General features: G+C 37.2%; 1 pseudogene; it reads right to left on the reverse strand.

Moving 5' to 3' along the window:
* Positions 1-5,046: 5,046 nt before the first annotated feature.
* On the reverse strand, positions 5,047-18,887 carry LOC108318516 (annotated as a pseudogene).
* Between the last annotated feature and the right edge of the window lie 2,655 nt (positions 18,888-21,542).

The raw sequence follows: 21,542 nt of genomic DNA on the forward strand, positions 1-21,542 counted from the left end.
TGTGATGAAATCTGCTTTATCGCTCGTATCTTTTTATGTATCACACCTTTAGTGTCAATTCTAAGAATTCTTTGCTTAGCTCAAGATATGCCAGTGTAATTTCTATATTTATTATAAAATGTTTTTAGCTTTGGAATTTACATTTGAATCCATGATTCACTTTGAGTTAATTTTTATACAAAGTGTGAGGATTGTGTCACGGTTCACTTTTTGTCTATAGAAGTCCAATTATTCTAGCACCATTTATTGAAAAGGCTACCTTTTTTCCATTGAATTGTTTTTGCGCATTTGTCAACAATCAATTAGGCATATGTGTATGAGTCTGCTTTTGGGTTCCCTAACCTGTTCCACTGATCTGTGTGTGTGCTCCTTCATCAAATACCACACTATTGATTGAGCCTTAGTATCAGGTAGAGTGATTCCTTCCATTTTCTTCTTCTTTTTTCTCCTGTCAATACCTGTTTTGTTTTCGTTTATTTTTGAGATGAAATCTCGCTCTTGTCCCCCAGACTGGAGATGGTACGATCTCGACTCACTGCAAACTCTGCCTCCTGGGTTCAAGCGATTCTCCTGCCTCAGCCTCCTGAGTAGCTGGGATTACAGGTGCACACCAACATGCCTGGCTAATTTTTTGTATTTTTTAGTAGAGACACGGTTTGTCCATGTTAGCCAGGCTGGTCTTGAACTCTTGACCGCAGGTGATCTGCCCGCCTTGGCCTCCCAAAGTGCTGGGATTATAGATATGAGCCAACTTGCCTGGCCTGTTTTTGTTTTTAAAGAAAAACTGATGTATTTAGTTTATGTATGTTTAATGTAATTATTGATCTCTTAAGGTTAAGTTTTCCCTTTAATTTTGTGGTTTGGGTTTATTCTATTTTTTGTGTCTTTGTTTTCTTTTTCTTTTTTTCTGTCATTCTCTGTGTTATGTGAACATTGTTTAGGATTTCATTTTAACTTTTTCCTACCCTTTGGGGTGTTATCTCTTTATACAACATCTTTGGTGGTGCTCTCGGTTTTACATTATATATACATAGCTTATCACTCTTAACTTGTATAATCATTTTACCAGTTCAAATGAAGTGTATAAACTTTGCTTGGTTTTACATTTATGACATAATATTATTTAATATTTCCTCTCTATACACTTAACTCCACATTAGACAGTGTTGTATTTTTTTCTTCAATCATCAAACATAGGAAAACTGAAGATGAAGAGGAAAGTCTATTTTATTTGTTTATATTTTTGCTTACTATTTACTTTTCTTTTTCTGATGTTCCAAGAGTCTTTAAAAAAAATCATTTCTTTTCTGTCTAGAGAAATTTCTTAGTCATTCTGCTATGATAAGTTTTCCGCTGACAAATTATCTTAATTTTTTTACATCTGAAAATGTCTTGATTTCCCTTCGTTCCTGAATAATACTTTCACTAGCTAATGGATTATGACAATTTTTTTTTGTAAAGCACATGGAAAAATGTTATATCACTTTCTTCTGGCTTCAATGATTTCTGATGAGAAATCCACTGTTATTTGACATTTTTTCTTTTCTTTTATAGGTATGGTTTTGCTGTTTCTTCGTCACTTTCAAATTTTTTTCTTTGTCTGTAGTTTTGAGAACTTCGACTATTATGTGACTTGGTATGAATTTCTTTATTTTTTTCTCTTTGTGATTCATTCAGCCTTCGGATCTGAAGATTTATGGAATTTTTTTTGGCCAGATTTGGGGAATTTGAGTTCATTATTTCATTAAGTACACTTTCAGCTCCACAGTTCTTCTCCTTTTATTCTGGCATTTCAATGACACAAAACTTGTTATACTTCCACAGGAAGCGAGACTTTGTTCATGTTTTTCTTAGTCTGTTTTCTTTTCTCTGTTGTTCAGATCGGGTAATTTCTATTGTTCTTGAAGTTCACTAATTATTATGTCTCCTTCATCTAGCTCTTGAACCCATCATTGAGTTTTTAAATTTCAGTTATTGCAGTTCTAAGTTCTAATATTTCCATTTTGCCTTTTATAATATTTTATATTTCTTGCTGAGAAATATTTCTTTGCTAGGATTTTCTGTATTTTTTTTCATTTGCTTCAATTGTGTTAATAATTGTTCATTGAAGCATTTTTATGGTAGCTACTTTACAATATTTGTTAGATACTTCTGTGTCACTTTCAACTTAGTGTTGGCCTCTATTGACCGTTTTTTTTTTTTTTTTTTTTTTTTTTCTTTCCTTTCAGTTCAAGATCTTCCTGGTACTTGGCATGAATGTTTTAAATTGAAATCTGGACATTTTTGACATTATGTTATGAAAAACTGGATCTCACTAATAACCTTCTGTTTTATCTTGTTCTTTCTGACATCACTTCAATAGGGAAAGAGGAAGACACTATCTTGCTACCAACTTGGCCTCCACTGACACATAGTAGAGCAGGATCCTCCTCACTGCTGAGTAGAGTCGAGAGTTCCAACTTCCTACTGGGAGCCTCTGCTGATACCTGCTTAGCTGGAAGAGGTGAGTGCTAGGTTACTGATATCCATGTGGCCTTCACTTTCCATATGGGATGGTTCTGATGGTGATGGCAGTCTTGGTACCATGGGAAGTGGTGAAAGTCCTAACTCTTGTACTAGACCCTTTTTGATAATTCTCCAGAAGGCAGTAAGAGAGTGTTTCATTTCTGCTTAATAGGTGTGGAAGTCCAGGCTCTCCCTGTGGTTTTGACTGACATTGAGTGGGTGGGAGAACTTGTCCTCACTCTATAGTGATGAAAGACTCAGCCCCTAACTTGGCTGTCTCAGACACTCCTCCTGCAAGGGGCTCATTACAGCCAGGTGAGGGTGGAAACTGAGGTTCCTCTTTGGCCTTTGCTGGTGTAGGTGAAAAGAGGTATGAGTTTTTTCTGTGAAGTTTTGATAAAGTGGGGTGGTTATTGACAAAAGTATTTCTGTCTTGCTAGTCTCCCCCTTTCCTGGCCCTTTGGCTAGAGAGCTGACTTTGGTGGGACTTTATTTATTTGGTGTTTCTGTGTTTCCATCTTCTGCACTGCAAAGTTTGAGTTACGGAGATGAAAAGAGAACTCATCACTGTGTTGTCTCTTGTATCCTAAGGTCCCTAGATTATCTACCTTCTTCTCTCTGCCTTTCAGAAAAGGTGTTTATTTCATGTATGTGTTCAGAAGTTTTAGTTGTGCTTAGCAGGAGGGATAAGAAAAAACAACAATATTGACTCCATATTCTTGGAAGTAAATATTTCTAACATTTCATTGTAAAATAGAGAGTTACAAAATAGTACAAGAAATTTCTGAAAATACTTTATCCTTAGTGCCCCCAAATAGTTACATTTTAGCATCTTTGCTTTACATTTATTCATTCTTTCTTTATTTATTTATTTCTATTTAATCTTATTGAACCCTCTCAGAGTAAGCTGCAAACTAACACCTTCAGTGTGTACATTCTAAAAACAAAATTAGGCTGGGTGCAGCAGCTCATGGAGGTTATCCCAGCACTTTGGAAGGCTGAGGTGGGCGGATTACCTGAGGTCAGGAGTTTGAGACCAGCCTGTCTAACATGCTGAAACCTTGCCTCTACTAAAAATACAAAAATTAGCTGGGCATAGTGGCATGTGCCTATAATGCAAACTACTTGGGAAGCCGAGGCAGGAATCTCTTGAGCTCAGGAGGCGGAGGTTGCAGTGAGCCAAGATTGCACCACTGCATTCTGGGTAAGAGAGCGAGGCTCTGTCTCAAAAACAAAAACAAAAACTAGAAATAAGAATAATCTCTTTTTGTGAAGAAGAAAATGCTTCTATTAATCACAACATGCAATTGATGTGACATCCTATTAGAATTAAACCAGGATAAATACTGGTGTTATGAAATTTATATTTCTCACCTCCATTCTGAAGGAAAATGTTACTATTAGGACTTGTCTTAATCTGATGGACTGATTTCAGTAAAAACTATTTTAAAGGTAAATAGCAATTAACATATATTCTCAAACTGTGCTCAGAAGTAGTTAAAAAGGCAACTATAAAATCTGTCACGATAACAACCAGCAGGATTAGGGCTGTTCTGTTAAACGTTAGGAGCCACATCTCTTTTTTAACTGTTACATTAGTACCCCTTTTCCACTGGTAAGGCAGCTGCTTGCTATGGGTGCCATGCTGATTAGCAAGCTTCTTCTTAAGTGAAAGATACTTGATTGATCAAGGCTCAAGCGTATTTTCTTTTTTGATTTTCCTCTCTTTTAAAGCAGAAACAAAAACCCTTGTCTTTGATATATAAGGAGGCATATATAAAATACAGCTGTTATAATCTTCTAAATCACAGTTAAACGGGGCAAAGAAGTGTTATTAGAAGTCTTTGAAATATTTTATTATGAAAATAACAAAACTTCCAAATAATTCCTCAAAGTAGCTTTCCTTTTTGGTACATGACTTTATAAACATCACACATGGTAAATATTTTAGCAATTTCCTCTATCAACTACACTTTGCCCTCAATAGGTTTAGAGTAGGATTTCAAACGATCTCTACATATAAGCATCTTTATTTTATTTTGAGATAGAGTCTTGCTCTGTTGCCAGGCTGGAGTGCCATGGCACGATCTCAGCTCACTGCAACCTCCGCCTCCCGGGTTCAAGCTATTCCCCTGTCTCAGCCTCCTGAGTAGCTGGGATTACAGGTGTGTACCACAATACCTGGCTAATTTTTTGTATTTTAGTGCAGACGGGTTTTTGCCATGTTGGCTGGGATGTCTTTGATCTTCTGACCTCCTGATCTGCCTTCTTTGGCTTCCCAAAGTGCTGGGATTACAGGCGTGAGCCACCGTGCCCAGCCATAAGCATCTTTAAGTAAGTTTTGTTTTCACTGAACTGAGTCTCTTTTCTCATTTATGTGCCCATGGAAGTTAATTTGAGCATACACACACATATATGTGCTGGCATACATATGAGTATATATGTGTGTTTTCTAAGTAAGTTACTTTTACCACTAGAATACAACTAGACACAACAGGGACAACTCTGTGAGACAGTATGATCTTCCTTGGAAACCCTTCTTTAGGTTGAGGAGGGCAGGCACAGTTTGCTGAAGGATGTGATGAAGCTGTAGCAAGTCTTCCAATCATCCATTAATCCTGTGTTTCCAGGTCTCACCACCACCACTACGTGCATATCTGCTTCCTCGGCGGCACTGGCCTGTCATGCAACATCTATCAGAAACAAAATGTTGTTGGCTGAGCACCTGATGCCGTCTGTAATCCTTTGGTAACTTTCACTCTCTACTTTGTGTCCAATCTTGGTATCAAAGTGACCATCAACAAGCTCAAGAATCCCTTTGCAGACTGTCCGAATCACAATTTCTGTGTCTCTACACTCCCCGAGGAATAGATGCACACCTTCATTCCAGCCTCTCTCCGCTTCCTGACTGCTGGAAACGCATTCTCAAATAACTCTGCTTTCATGAGCTGTGCTGTGAATGCTGCCCTTCACATGTGGCCCTGCAGCTGTTTGAACATGCTGGTCTTTCCATCCAGGGACATCTGCCAGCACACGTTATCTACCGCAGCCTGGGTCATCTGTTGCAGAGCATCGGCTCCATTCCCTTGCCACATATCTTCCTGCTGCAGGGATAGGAACAGCCCTATCCAGGGAAGTGTCCTCTTCAGCCTGTTTCCTCAAGAGATTGATACCCTGCAGCCACTCCTCTTCTTCCCAATGTGTCTGCAGATACTATAACATTTTCTTCACTGTAAGGAAATACAATGTCTTTGCATGTGTAGCCAGATCAGGTTGATTTTGGTGGGCATTGAAAGCACGAACATTTCCCTACTGGATGCTACTAGGGAAATCTGCCTGCTGGTAGGGAGGGCTTAGGGCAGCGAGGAAGGTGGCTCGTACAGTCCTGGAGCCAGCAACTGGGTGCAGCCTGGCCCATGCTGGGAGAGGCCACCTCTGCACAGGGTACAATCATACTCAAGAAATTAACTTGTATACAATATTATTTAATCATACAGATATTATTCACATTTCGTCAATGGTATCACTTACATCTTTAATATTAAAAATAAAATAACTCAAACATTTTGTAGGGAAATATGTCCTGGAATGTGGAACCCTGGGGGTTGCTGTATTATTTAAAGGGAATTCAATCAGTTCACTGATTTCATTCTCATTCCCTCCCTCTTTCTCTCATTTTCTTATTCTCTACCAGCCTCACCCTGACTTTTGACCATTGAAAGTACTTTATAGTCGACCAGCCTAGAATCTCTCTGCCTGTATCTAACTCGATTTCCTGTTCTAACTAGTACAGGAAAACAGTCATTTTAAGCAATGCAGAAATAATAAAGTTTAATATAGAAATTAGGAATTACCTGAGATAGAAATCAGGAAGAGTATATTCAAAATGTTAGGAAAAAAAGCCTGAAACTCTGAAGTTTTTATTATTTTATTATTCAAATAGTTAGTTCTTAGTTCTCAGGAAAATGTTCTCTCTCTTTATGCTTTTGCTATTACTTTGATTACTATGCTTGAGAAAGCCTAACAAAAATCATGCTATTCCTTTACATTTGGCTCAGCATTGTAGGTGAGCTATTAGTGTTTTATATAATGTCTCCTCTGAGTTAGAAATCTACTGTTGAAGCTAATAGTAGAGTACCATTTATGCAGCTTACCACGTTGGGTTGCTGTCAACCTCAAGGGAAATAATGGTTACAAAAGGGCTGGGTATACTTCAATGTATTCAACAAATAGTTTAAGGTGTTGTTATTGTTATTTTTCATTAAACTTCCATGAGGAGCATCTCAGAATGACTTCTCAGCTGAAATCAGATTGGCTGATTCTTCAGAGGGCAAACCCTTCATTTCCAGATAAGCTAAAGGCTTTTCTTATCAATAGATTCTCATAAGCATTTATGTGTGTGACAGTATGGAATAGGCCTAGGGTAGAAGCTAAGGGTGCTCTGGACAAGTCTGTGATAAGAATGGGGTTCCAATGGAAAACTAAGGCAGCCTATAGTGTGTAAATGCATACACACTATATACAGTATATATATATATATATATATATAAATATATATATACTATATGTGTGTGTGTATATATATAGTATACAAATTTGTAGTGTGTATATATAAATGTTAGTCCGCTGAAGTCTGTCGTGTGATTCTCTTTAATAACAGAGTTGAGGGGTGTTAATGAGCATGACACAGGGCACACAGCCATAGAGCGAATTAGTCATAGCTTGATTCTTTTATGTGCCTCGTTGTTTAATGGTAAACATTATGCAGCAATCACAGCAGTATCACTCAGATGGAGCATAAGGTGTGGAAGGGGTAATGAGGCTGCCTAAAAGCTGTTTTACAGGGCCCTGCACCAGTTCACAACAGATAATCGAACTCAGAGCCAGACAGATAAAAGAAGCGACAGCCATTTATTGCTAAGAGACTGTCTGAATATTTGTGCATAAAACAGCCCACTCCAAGTTCTTTAATCACATTCTTGAGAAAGAGTGGCAAAAGGAAATCCACGTGTCAGGCTACTGCCATTAATGTGCTCTAAATGAGTATAAAGAGGAATGAGCAGATACGAAGAAAAAAAACACTGAAAGAGACTGCAGATCAGAAACAGCTTCTGGCTGTTTGAATTCAGCAAACTGGGACATCTCCATGTGACTAGGACAGAGTATTGGAAAATAATTTTATCCTAAAGTAATTAGATATTTAGGATTGTTGAAAAAGTCTTAGTTTACAATTTTTCTTTGATTCCTAAAAGAGGGCATGACTTACCCAGATCCTATTTTCCCTTACTTCATAACCTAGACTTTGGCACTCTTTTTTTTTTTTTTTTTTTACCATGGTGGATAGTGAATAGAAACACGTTTGGTAAAGGTTTGGAGGATGGAATTCACAGTTTTCCATAAGCTTTTTTTTTTCTTTTTTTAAAGATCAACAATCTTACCTTTTCCCAAAAAGATCCCAAAAGGATTTTAAAAGAAATTTAATCTTATTACAAGGTATCTCCTAATATAATATGACATTTGGAAACATGGTTTTTCATATTTCTTTCTTTGGCAGTCATGTTCTGCTATGATGCCACATTTTAAGAGGGACATTAACTACGTGACGTGTATTCCAGATAACATGCCTAAAATGTCACTGGAATATAAAACCATATCGTTTAAAAATGTTTTGAGGGCCCAAAAATTTAACATAAAGAGGATAGAGTGCATAGCTTAATAATAGCATTCAAATAGCTGATATCTATTCCTCCTGTATAAGAAGAATTGAATACGTTCTGTAGGACCTAAGGCAGTCAAAAAGAATGGCTAAAGTTGGAGTAGGTGCCTTAACTTGATTATAGGGAATTATTTTGCAGTGTTTAGAGCTGTGCAGAAATTAAATGAGCTGTCTAGAAATTGAATGAACTGTCCTGAACAGTGAGCTCCTTGTCAGTGGATGTGTTCAAGCAGAAGCCAAGTAACGACTTGCTAGGGATATTTTAAAGAAGAGTTGAGATGGAGAGTTGTCTTGATTGATGTGATATCCACTTGAACCCAGCGTGTCTGTGACATTACTCATTATTAGTCTCCTCAGGGAGGTTCTTGGAGCATTGTAACCTGGGGCTCAGGAGATAAGGAAAGGGTGAAAAAAATTGTAACTTTAAAGGTCATGTTTGAAATATTTTTTCTTATCGTGTGAAGTCAGAAAGATTTCAATATTTACATTATTATGACTGTAAAAGCAAGGTTTATTGTTAAGACAAATAATAAACTATGATTGCTTGTTTTTATACAGTTCTTTGTTTTTCCTGAAGTCAATAGTTACCTTATTAATTTTTCTTATTTTTAAGTAAATATAGCTGGTTTCCAGGTGTTCTAACAGGTCTATAAAATACTCTGCATTATTATTGAATACAAGGTCAAATACAGTAGGTCATCCACCAAGTGCATGTAGCAATTGGTACCCAACTGTTAGTTATATCTCCAGCATCCGTTGTCTCTTTTTCTTTTACTAACAGGAGCCTCATACAAACTTGTCAGAAAACCCTCTCTAGCTTGTATGAGGCTCCCATTAGTAAAAGAAACACATACATACAATATATCTAGCTTTAGAAATTCATTTCCCTGCCTTTCTTGCAGCAAATATGTCCATAAGGTACAGTCTTCCAAAGAAGACATAAATAGCTGTCTACTGGGAATTTAGGGACAGCTCTTCTCCTGTTAAAGGCATTGACTATTCCTCCTTATTACCACCACCACCACCACATCCTCCCCTTCATCCTCCCTCTCCTTGTCTTTCTCCTCCTTTCCCACTCTGTCTCCTTCCTTCTTGTCTGAATATACTGATTTTAGGTGAGGGGTTGAGCAGCCTTTATATCACATGAGGCAACTGTAAGAGTAAAGATATAGGAAACAGAAGTTTAGAGAGAGTAATGACACTGCAAAAACAGTCCAGCACCTTTAATGTATGGATCTCCACTTAAGTGTGGGAAAATATCTTTTTAGTTTAATGATTTTGGTAAGGTTGGTAAGATAGCCAGTCAAATACAACCCTAACTGATACCAATGACATTTCAAATCAGTGTATTTCTCAATAAATTATGTTGATACATGTGGCTAGCTATGTGAGAAAAAAAAGGAAGTGGAATCTTTTCTTTTTAATCTTTTCTTTTCAAAATTAATTCTATATAGGCTAATAATAACAATGTAAAAAATGAGAGAAACCATTAAAGTTTTAGAAAGACCTACAACATTTTATAAAATACAATCTTCCTTTGTGGAAGATTTCTCCAAGTATTGCTGACATCACCAAGATAAAATTATCATTAAATATAACCAAACAGTTATTATTTCTATACAGACATCTTAATAAGGCAAGAGATTAATTGGTAAGAAAATGATGACCACACTAAAGCAGAGAGCTAATCGCCTTAATATATAAAGAGCTGTTCAATAGCAACAAGATAAACTTATTGAAGTTAAAGAAAAGGCAAAGGAAACATATAATTCCAAGAAAAAAGAAAAGCATCTGTGGAAAGCCTCTCACAAAACAAACTAAATAAATACAATAACATAACAAATAAAATTAAAGTAGACATAAGAAGCCAATTAAAATTATAAACAATATCCCCTGAGATATAAAAATATAGAATATTCTGGAAATAAGAATATGATATTTCATATATTAAAACCCAAACAAGCAAGAAACAAGAACAAGTGGAGAATAAAAAAAGAGCTTCATGAGATTAAAAATATGTAATAAAAAGGTCTGAAGAATAGTTGGAATATAGACTTAAAGAAATAACCAGGAAATTAAAATAAGCAGGACAAATAGATAGTTAATAGAATAAAGAAAAAAATTGAAAGACTAAATCATAAACTCAAAGAGTTAACTATTAGGAGCTCCTGAAATAAAGACCAGAGTAAACAGAGAAGAAGAAATTACCCAACCAATGACTTAAAAAAATCCCATATCCAAAGGACTTGACTTTACAGGTTGAAGTTGTGCATGTCATGGCTATCATAAGAATTAAAAAAGCAAAGACCAAGAATACTGTGGACAGAGAGACGTTTTCTAAAAGCTGCTAGGAGAGAAGATGGCATATACAAAAAAAATCGGAAATCAAAATGGCATCTCTATCTATTTCTATTTGCTCTAACATTTAATCTGGAAAAGATGTTGAAATTAATCACATATGTTTTCTACTGAAATTGAATCTTAAACTATGAGATATCTCTTAGCTATGAGCAACTTGACCACAAGAGGGACTTGGTGCTAAAAGGTAAGTAAACTGGCATAAACTATTTTCATTGCTGGAAAAACACCTCAAAGCAATTGAGGTTCATTAGTGCCAGTTCAACATGTTTTTAAATTGATATCGTTTATGTTTTCCTTTCTCTCTCTCCCTCCTTCTATGCATTTTCTTTCTTTGGCAAACATTTTCAAGATTTGGTACAGGTAGAAGCATTTCTAAGCTGAGAAGCACCCATTCTATTGCCTTATGTGTCATTTCCCCCCCGGGAATCTCACTATAATCACTGGCTGTATCAGGTGGTCCCCTTTAAATACTCTCTTTCTGTACAGTTCAGAAAATTTTCCCTTGGATTTTTAAATACATCAAACTCTGAGGAAAGCTATGGGAAAATGTTCTTCTTATGAAGTACAGTATAATGTTTTGATTTTCTAGAGTGATCAACTGTTTCAGTTTGCCAGAGGCTGAGGGGGTCACTGGAACATGAGAATTTCAGTTTTTAAACCAGGATAGTTCCAGGTAAACTGAGATGAGTCGGTCACCCTCGATATGACTCAAGTAGCTCACTGTCTAAGACAGCTACCCTTCAGCCTCGAAGAACAGCAACAACCTCTCAGTTTCCTGAAAAAAGTTTATCATCTCTACAGTTCCTGGAAATATCTTCATGAAGGGACATCTGAACAGCTACAATCCAGGAGCTGTCTCCTATGTATCTTTATGTCTGTATCACCAAGTGTAAAAAGAGGAATTTTCTCCTCTGTAGCTCACCTGTATTTCTTCCCCTTTGCTCCTCCCCAAGACCCTGATTTCTGTTTGTAGTTTGAGACATGATCTCTCCCCAATTGGCTTTACTTTAGATAGATCCTTTTTCTACATGTCGGAATTTAACTTTACCCTTGGCAGCAAATAAAAAAGTTCACATCCATTCGTTCATTCACTCACTCATTCATTTGTTCAATTAAAAAAAATGTATGAAGTTCTTGCTAAGGGTCAGGCATGATTTTAGGTGCTGGGAATTTGGTGGTTAAAAAAAAAAAGAGTGTTCTTGCTGCCATGAAACTTACATTCTTATGGGAGCAGACCATTAACAAACAAACATAAATATGAAAGTAACATAATTTAGATGTGTATAAAATCAAGTGGTGTGATGGGATAAAAAATAATGGGATGTATTTGAAATTGGGCATTAAGGAAAGATTTTTATAAGGAAATAAAATATGAGCTATAGCTAGAAATATGAGAAGAAGCCAGTTCTGAGAAAGTTTAGGAAAAGGGAGAGTAAAAATTATAAATTTCCTCAAATGGGAGACAGCTGGACTTGTTTAACACACATGTAGAAGGCCAGTATGGCTGGAACACAGGAAAAAAACATGGTATTATTTGATGTTAGAAAGGTGAAAAGGAACCGAGCATGTTAGGGTTTTGGGGGGTCATAGTAAAGAATTTGTCTAAAGACAGTAGATGGTTTTGAAGAAGAGAGTGATATAGTCTGAATTACATTAAAATATTAACCTTTTCCTATCAATGGATAAATGGATTAAAAACGTGGTACACATACACAGTCATTAAAGTCATTTAATGTCAATTAAATGTCATTTAATGACATTCAGTCATTAAAAGGAATGAAACCCTGTCATTTGAAGCAACATGGATGAAGCTGGAGTTCATTTTGTTAAGTGATAAGCCAGGCACATAAAGACTAATATCACACATTCTCACTCATGTGGGAGCTAAAAAAAAGTTGATCTTATAGAAGTAGAGAATGGAATGATGGTTACCAGAGGCTGAGAGGGTGTGGGAGGAAATGAAGAGAGGTTAATGGGCACTGAAATGTAATTAGATTGAAGGAATTAGTTTACTGTTCAGTAGCACAGTAGGGTGACTACGGTTAACAGTAATTTATTGTATATTTCAAAGTAGTTACAAGAGAATATTTGGAATGTCCCCAACACACAGAAATGATAAACGTTTGAGGTGATGAGTAACCTAATTATCCACATTTGGTCATTACAATGATTATGTATCAATAAATATAAATCGTTTTGGCTACTGTGTGGAAGGGATCATAGAAGGTAAGGGTAAAGGTAGTGAGACCAATTAGGGAGATGCTGTGTGGTTGTTCAGAGGAACGTAAAAGCTGGCTTGTTCTAGGGTGGAATCAGTGGGGCAGGGAAATGGTTGAAGTTGGGACATCTTTTGAAGGCGAAGATAACAGGGATCCCTGTTGGATTAAATGGGGTAGTGGTGAGGGAAAGAGAAGCCTCCTTGACTTCTGATCAAAGGCAGCTGTCGGTGTCTAAACACTACTTATTGATCACAGCACTCATGGCATGCCTATAATAGGAGCTACAGAAAAGAGAACATTCTGAAGTAAGCTAAGCATTTTCCTACGGCATTGCATATTTCTCCACCACAATATGGACAGTATGCATAGTGGATGGGAGCAGTGGCTCTGAAGCCACACTGTTAACTGTGGAATTCCATCCTGCCATATGGTGACTATGGATCTAGGTCAAAATAACTTATTGGCCCACTTTTTCTTATGAGGATAATAAGTAATACATACTTCATAGGATTTTGTGAAAATTAAACGAGTTAACACATGAAAAGTACTTAGGAAAATGCCTGCAAGAAATGATAGGTATTATATTTATTAAATATTTTTCATGGCTATCTAATATTTGATTATATAAATGTAATAATTTATATAATAGATCTCCCCACTTTCTTGGATATTTAGATGATTTCTAATAGGCTTTATTAGCTATAGTTCTACAATGAATACTCTTTCACATATATACATACATACTTACATATTTTTCCATTATTATGATTCTTTACTGAGGACAAATTTCTACAGTTTGAATTTGCTGGCTTAATTTAAAAGATTTATGATTTAAGAGTTTTGATACATATTGCCAAATATTATACCAATTTATACTCCCACTAGCTGAATATTTCTTTACACCATAGCCAATTTGGATGCTATAATAAAAAATAAAATAACACATTTACTGGTTTGATAGAAAAAATTACATACTTATTACTATTACTTCAGTTGACTTTTAAAACTATGGAATAGACTGAATGTTTTACGCGATAGTTAGCAGTTGGCCAGTTTGCTTTTGGAGTATCTGGATTTTTCTTTTTGATTCGTAGCAGTGTTTACCTGTTATTTTTGTTTCAATTTAATTTAGTTTATCATTTGATGGTGGTTGTTGGATTCAATGTATACATATTTTACTATATTGCATCTGCCTTCTTCATCCTGATATCACGTAAATATCAACCATACTTTTAAAGGGCTAATTTATCTCAGTGTATGGTATAAATTTATTCCATAGATATTATGGTATAAACCTAGTATCTAGGTTTTTATTTTTCAAGATAGTTATCTATTATAAACCTTATATCTATGTTTTTATTTTTCAAAATAGTTAATTGTTCCATATACTTTATTTAACTCTTGGATGTTTTTTTGTCCTTTAATTTAAAATGCTTGCCCTAAAACATTACTGAGCTATTTCTACAGAAGTTTGTATATAAGTGTGCAGATGGATTCGTTTTTAAAAATGGAACACACTCACCTCATTTTTAATGTACAAAATTATTATATGTATTTGGCTCTGTTTTTGAGTTTTCATCTCTGTTCTATTTGCCCATCTCTCTATTCCTATACAGTACCAGCATCCCATTAATTAGGTAATTGTAGCTCTTTAATCCCATTATGTGTGTTCGTATGAAGGTTTATATATATTATACCTATGTATGTATTTTTTTTTTTTTTGAAACAGAATCTCACTCTGTTGCCCAGGCTGGAGTGTGGTGGCATGATCACAGCTCACTGCTGCCACAAATTCCTAGGCTCAAGCAATCCTCCTGCCTCAGCCTCCTGAGTAGCTGGGACTACAGGCAAGCACTACTGTGCTTTGGTAATTTTTGTATTTTTGTGGAGATGGGGTCTCGCTTTGTTGTCCAGGCTAGCTTCAAGTAATCCTTGTCACCTTGGTCTCACAAAGTGTTGGGATTACAGGTGTGAATCACCATATCTGACCTCATTTAATATCTTATGTGTAAGTCCTCTAAATTATTCCTCACTTCAAAATGACATTGGAGTTTTGACTAGAATAATGTTAAACATACAAATAAATTTTGGAGAATGTTAATAACATAAAACACCAAATCTTCCCAACCAGAGGCATGTATTCATTCACTCAGCTGTTCTTCAAGTTTAGCAATTTTTGAGTTAAACTATTTAAGCAAGAAAGACAAACAACTAATTCACAATAATAAAACAACAACAAAACCCTTTTTGTCTTGAGGATATTTGACCCTTTGTCCTAGTCTGTTCAATCTGTGGTAACAAAATCTTATAAACTAGGGGACTTACAAATAGCTAACATTTATTTCTGGAGGCTGGAAATTCTAAGATCAAGGCCCTGGCAGATTTGGTGTCTGGTGAGGACCCTTTCTTCATAGGCTGAGCCTTTACTCACTACAGGACTGTGTGTTGACTTGGTGGAAGGCAAACAAGCTCCCTTGGGTCTCTTTTAAAAAGACATTCATCCCATTTATAAGGGCTCCATCTTCATGATTTACTTACCTCCCCGAAGCCCTACCTCTTAATACCATCACCTTGGGGGTTAAGTTTCAACATAGAGATTTTGGGGAACACAGGCATTCAGACCATTGCAGCTTTGTGTTACTGAAAGATGCTGAAAATAAGATGAGCCCCATGAGTCACTTCCTTGACTCAAGATATGGAAGTCATGGAAGTGAGCTTCAGGTCATGGAAGTGAGCTCCATGTCTCACTTCTTTGACTTCCATGACTCAGGATAAGAGGAGCTCCGTGACTCCTTCTGAGTGTGAGGATTGGAAATACAGAAACAACAACAATGCATTGTATGTATGTGTTGCTGTTTTACTTATCAAAGTGCTTTGAAATCTACATATTACTTAACTTGCCCAGTATCTGTTGGAGAAAGGCAGGCAAACTGCTTAAAGGTCCATTTTATGGAAGAGGAATTTAGCTGGAAGAGCCCAAGTTGTCCAGGACAGCACAACTAGTTAATGCAGCCCTTGGCTTAAAATTAGGTATTTTGAATTCTAGAACTGGCTCCATAATATTCCTCAGCCTAGAGGGTTCTGATTATGATGAAATGAGTGGGTATAAATTGAAGAACCTTAAATATGCAGCACCCTGCCTCATGGACCCAGGCCACCCTGATAGAGATACTTGATTCAGGGATACTTATTTTCTGCATTTCCAACCTCCTCCTTTATCTCCTCCACAGAGGCCAGAATTATGTTTTTTTTCCTTGTTAACTTCTTCCTTTACAGCCCGTTCTTGTGAAAACAGCTGATGTATCTGTAAATTTCATAGGGATTTTCTTATACTTTAGCTGTTGACAGATCTAGAGTCTAAATTGTGAGGCAAAAATATGATGCCATAGGCATCAGAGAGCTGAGATAGAAAGGTGATGTTTTAATCAGGGTGAATTTTTCAGTTTCTGGAGTCACACTGGGTAGGAAGGGCTTGCCTGTTCTGGCCATTGGACAGTTTCCATACAGCATATGAATTCACAAAGTGGGAAGAACCCTTATATGCAGCACCCCAAATGCCTCTCAAAAGTCCTTAACTTTAAGGGAAATCTGCTCACTCCATTCTTCCTGGAGCTTCATGTTGATAAATGGCGCCAAGGAGTTTCATGAATCTACGTTTTTTTATGTGTGCAGACATGACTCTTCATCTGATGAATATTAAACCAGAATTCTCCAGTACAATAGAGGAATTGAGATATTAGTAGGAGCTTGCTCTGAACCAACACTGGCCTCATTCAGGACTTGAGCTTGGGCATTATTTTCTATCTGCCTGCTATATTGATCTGTCAGTATCTTTTATTTATTTATTTATTTATTTATTTGAGATGGAGCCTTGCTCTGTCTCCAGGCTGCAGTGTAGTGGCGTGATATCCAGCTTACTGCAATCTCCACCTCCCAGGTTCAAGTGATTCTCCCGCTTCAGCCTCCCAAGCAGCTGGGATTACAGATGCCTGCCACCATGCCTGGCCTCTTTTTTAAAAAAAACATTTTAGTAGAGACGGGGTTTCACCATATTGGCCAGGACGGTCTCGATCTCCTGACCTGGCCATCCCCCTGCCTGGGCCTCCCAAAGTGCTGGGATTACAGGCCTGAGCCACCACACACAGCCTTCTTATTTATTTTTTAAGCACATGCTCAATGGCCACCTCCTCCAAGAGGTGTGAATTATTTAATACATGAAAAACATTTAACCATACCTAGATTATATATAGTCAGAACTCAATAAATATTAGCTTTTAATGTTTTAAAATGGCTCCTGAGTCTTCTAAACAAAGACTGAAATAGGAGCCCAGCTTATCCTGTTAGGTGTGTTAAAGGCGTAACAACATTATTTTTCACTTTCCATTGTCACCTGAAGCTGTTGTTTCAGAGACAATGATTGTGTTTGTGTGCTATTTACCGTTCGGTGTAAGCCATGCTCCATGCACTAGTGTTCACATAGTCGCACAGAGAGGGAGAGAATGAGAAAACATGGCAGTGTCACTGTCATCCACTAGACACTGAGTCACAGGCTTTGAGGTTAACATGGAATTGGAGACCCCTAGCCCCAAAGGTTCCCACAGCACTTCCACCCAGTAAGCTCCGTGGCTTGGTGTCACTGTCTCCTTAAAATGGCAAAGTAGTCTATCCTATCTCCAGACAACTGTGTTAAATCCTCTCAATATGGGACAAAATGTGACTTTAGGACTTTCACCTAGAATTCCAGTTCTGTTCTCTGGTACCACACAGGAAAAGTTTAATCTCTCTTCTTTGAGACTGTTCTTCAACATTCTTGGAGACCTGCAGTAGCTAATCACTCTAGAATCCACTTGTAGAGCTCTGACTTGTATATTGATTGAGTTCAAAGGTCAATTTGCATGATGTGCTCTCCTGATTCATCTTTGGTGACTGGGTATGAATAGAGATTTTGTTTTAACCCTGGATTGGCTGGCATTACAGTTCTCTTTTGTAGACTGGCAGGAGAAGTCATTCCTGATCCTTCTACTTTCCCAAATGCTACCCTTTTAAAGACTCATTGTCTATGCCAGAGGGTACCATATTTCAAACATTTATATTCTGTTCTTCCTCAAAGTTTTCCTTGCTGTAATATTTTCTTCTGATACTCACAGCTCTATACTTAGTTCTTGCCATTCCTTCTCTTGGGGGTAGTGGGGGACTATATTACAGAGCTGAGAATCCAGGAATGAATCTTACCATATGGCCCTTGCCCCTGATTAAATATGCTTGCATTTTTGTCTGAGTAAAACTTGGTGAAAATAAACATTATAAGTGAAGCCCACAGGAAAAATGATGCTGCTGAAGAGCCAAAAAAAGGACAGGATGTTTGGATGCATATGAGCACCAGGTTTTCATTAATTTTATTTTAACACTTGCTATTTTTTTGAAAATGGTAATACATTTACGTAGTTCAAAAATTTAATGTTTATCTGTACACCAAATCCCCATGACACACAATTTGTCTATATAGTAAACCTGCACATGTACCTCTGAACCTAAAGTTAAAGTTAAAAAAATCCCGTGTTACCAGACATATACTGAAAATCTGTTTCACGCCCCTGTTCCTAGTCACTATGTGTTCCCTTGCTACTGTGATTAGGTTTCTACTGTGTAGTTTTGAAATGACTAGAAATATAAATGCCTTTTTATATGATAGACAGTTATGGCAGAAGCCCATAGGGTACACCAACACTCACACTCTTTTCTATCTAATAAGACTTTGTGAATAAAACTCTTCCTTATGTGATCTTCTCTCTCTTAGTTCTCACTCTGGCTGGATGTAGAGGACTCTGAAGGCTTAGGTGAGAGGGGAGTTATAAAACACCATAGAACCCTGAATGACTGCATGGAGCAGAACCCTTTGCAAACCTGCTCTCAGGCCTCCTTTTTGAGAAAGCTAGAAAAGCTTCTTTCTTTTTTTCTAGCAATTACTCCCTCCCTCCGACCCAAATGCCTACTCAGCCTCTAGTATTCAGTGTAAGTACATGTAACACTAGAAGTCTAGATCTGGGGATTAAACTCAGAAGCTTTCGCTGCCTATCCTCACCCATACCGCCCATTTAAAAAAAAATTTAGTTTTATTTTCAAGTTTTTGTGGATTCATAGCAGGTGTATTGTTTATGGGGTATAAGAGATGTTTTGACACAGGCATTCAATGCGAAATAAACAACAACATGGATGGAACTGGAAATCATTATGTGTTAAGTGAAAAACGCCAGTCACAGAAAGACAAACATTGCATGTTCTCATTATGGGATCTAAAAATCAAAATTATTGAACTCAGGGACATAGACAGTTGAAGGATGGTTAACAGAGGCTGGGAAGGATAGCAGTAGGCTGGGAGGGGTGAGAAGGTGGGGATATTGCTCACTTTTAAGCCAATGCCTCATACATATTTTAAAGTCTGTTTTAGAAGTTCACTCCTGTCCTTACTCATCAGATCATAAACTACTTGCACTTATAGAAAATGTTTTTTTGCTTCTTGTGTCACCTCAGTGCCGAGTAAAGTGTGATACAAAGTGGAGACTCAGTATATCTGAATAAATTGATTTACTGATTTTCTAGTGGAACAGATGAGAAATGACTGGGGAGATTGAATGAGCTCCAAATCAGGTTTGAGTCTCAATTTCTGGCCCAATCTAGAGCTCCCCAGGAGAGTTTTGAGGTATCTTCCAAGAAAATTTTCAAATCAGGACAAAGTTATCATTATTATTGATGACGTAGCCAAAATTGAATACTAATTTAGAAAATTTTTCTCACAGCTTTGATTTTGTTGACTTTTAAGCATCAGTAATTCCATAAAAAAGAGAGATTAGCTGGGGATTATGTTCCTTTATTTAAGGAAATAAACAAAAGTGTTTCTGGGCATGTACATGTGGCCAAGGAGATTCATTTTGAGTTGAGAAGGAAATTCCCGTTATATATTGTCTTTCTTGAAAGAAGTCATCTAATTTTCCTCTATCTTTGGGGATATTTTCATTATTTTTAAAAGGTTAATGGTGGAAGAAGCTTTTTAATACAGGCCTATATAATGAAATAATTAGTTAATTAATTAATTAACTAAATTTATTCAACAGTAATTGAACACCCAGTAAATTAAAGGCACTATGCCAAACATGATGAAGCATGTAACAGAGAATGGAAGCATATGCAAAATGAAAAGAATACTGGAGCCGGGTGCGGTGGCTCAAACCTGTAATCCCAGCACTTTGGGAGGCCGAGGCGGGTGGATCACGAGATCAAGAGATCGAGACCATCCTGGTCAACATGGTGAAGCCCCGTCTCTACTAAAAATACAAAACATTAGCTGGGCATGGTGGCACGTGCCTGTAACCTCAGCTACTCAGGAGGTTGAGGCAGGAGAATTGCCTGAACCCAGGAGGCGGAGGTTGCGGTGAGCCGAGATCGCGCCATTGCACTCCAGCCTGGGTAACAAGAGTTAAACTCCATTGCAACATCTCAAAAAAAAAAAAAAAATACTGGATAAGCAGCAACAACAGCCGTATCAATAGCAGTAGTAATGGTAGCTGCTATTATTGAGCATGTATTAATGCCAGGAACACTAATTATATAATTCCCAACTCTCAAAATCACCCTTCAAAGTGTTTACTGACATACATATTTTTATAGTTAAGACAATAACATTACTAAGAGGTTGAATGACAAATCATGATGGTAAAACTACCAAGTGTATTTGAACGTAGCTGTTTCTCAATCCACATGCAGCTTCCCCATCACTAAACATACTTCTTGCAGTCATAGGGGCTGGGTTCAAGTCTAGATTTTGTCTCTTAATTTTGTCTCTTAATAACGATGATCATCTTGGCTCTACCCATCTCCCAGGTGGATGTTCTAATCAAAGGGCCCAGAGGATGAGAAAGGGTTTGTATAGAACACATAACACAATAGTGTGAAAAATGATAAATGATGCAATACAGGCACAGAGAAGAAGCTAGAGGTGTCTAGAGGGAGAGAACCCCCTGTTGGGATATCAGAAGAATAATAAACATTTGTGGATATGGGCTTTTGGGGAGCAGCCATGGTTTCTGCTCTGAAAGGGTGGCTCTCCTCTGAGAGGCAAATACACCCTGGCAACTATAATGGAGTTCTAATTATGAGGCAAAATCTAGACTCGAACTTAGACCCTGTGACTGCAAGACAGTGTGTGGAGTGGTGGGGAAAAGCTTGATATGGTTTGAGAAAGGACTGTATTCGAAAGAGCACTGGCGTCACCATCATTATAGTCCCAGTTTAAAAAAAAATGTAGTAATTTCTTTACACGCCTTAGAGGTTCTAAGTCAGGGGTGAATAAACTTTAGCTCCTTGGCTAAGTGTTTGTTTTTGTAAATAAAGTGTTATCGGAATACAGCCAGGCACATTTTTGAACATATTTTCTGTGGCAGAATTGAGTATGGCCTGCAAAATTTAAAATATTTATAATCTGCTCCTTTAAGAAAATGATTAAGTGGCCCTACTTTAAATGGAGATAGTAGCCATCAGTTAAATAACTGTCATGCTAAGTATGCGTCTTCATGTATGTGAGTAGCCAGAGGGGCCGCTGGGCATCTGGAGGCATGATCAAAATCCAAGAATGTTTATTAATGTTGTGGAAGAATTGTGGAATGCTTAACCCTATTAACTCATTAGCTCCCATTAATATTGATAATTTATTTGACTGGTCTGAGGGTCAGGACATGGGCCTAGTG

The sequence above is a fragment of the Cebus imitator genome, unplaced genomic scaffold (genome assembly GCF_001604975.1).
Source record: "Cebus imitator isolate Cc_AM_T3 unplaced genomic scaffold, Cebus_imitator-1.0 Scaffold220, whole genome shotgun sequence".
NCBI lineage: Eukaryota > Metazoa > Chordata > Mammalia > Primates > Cebidae > Cebus > Cebus imitator.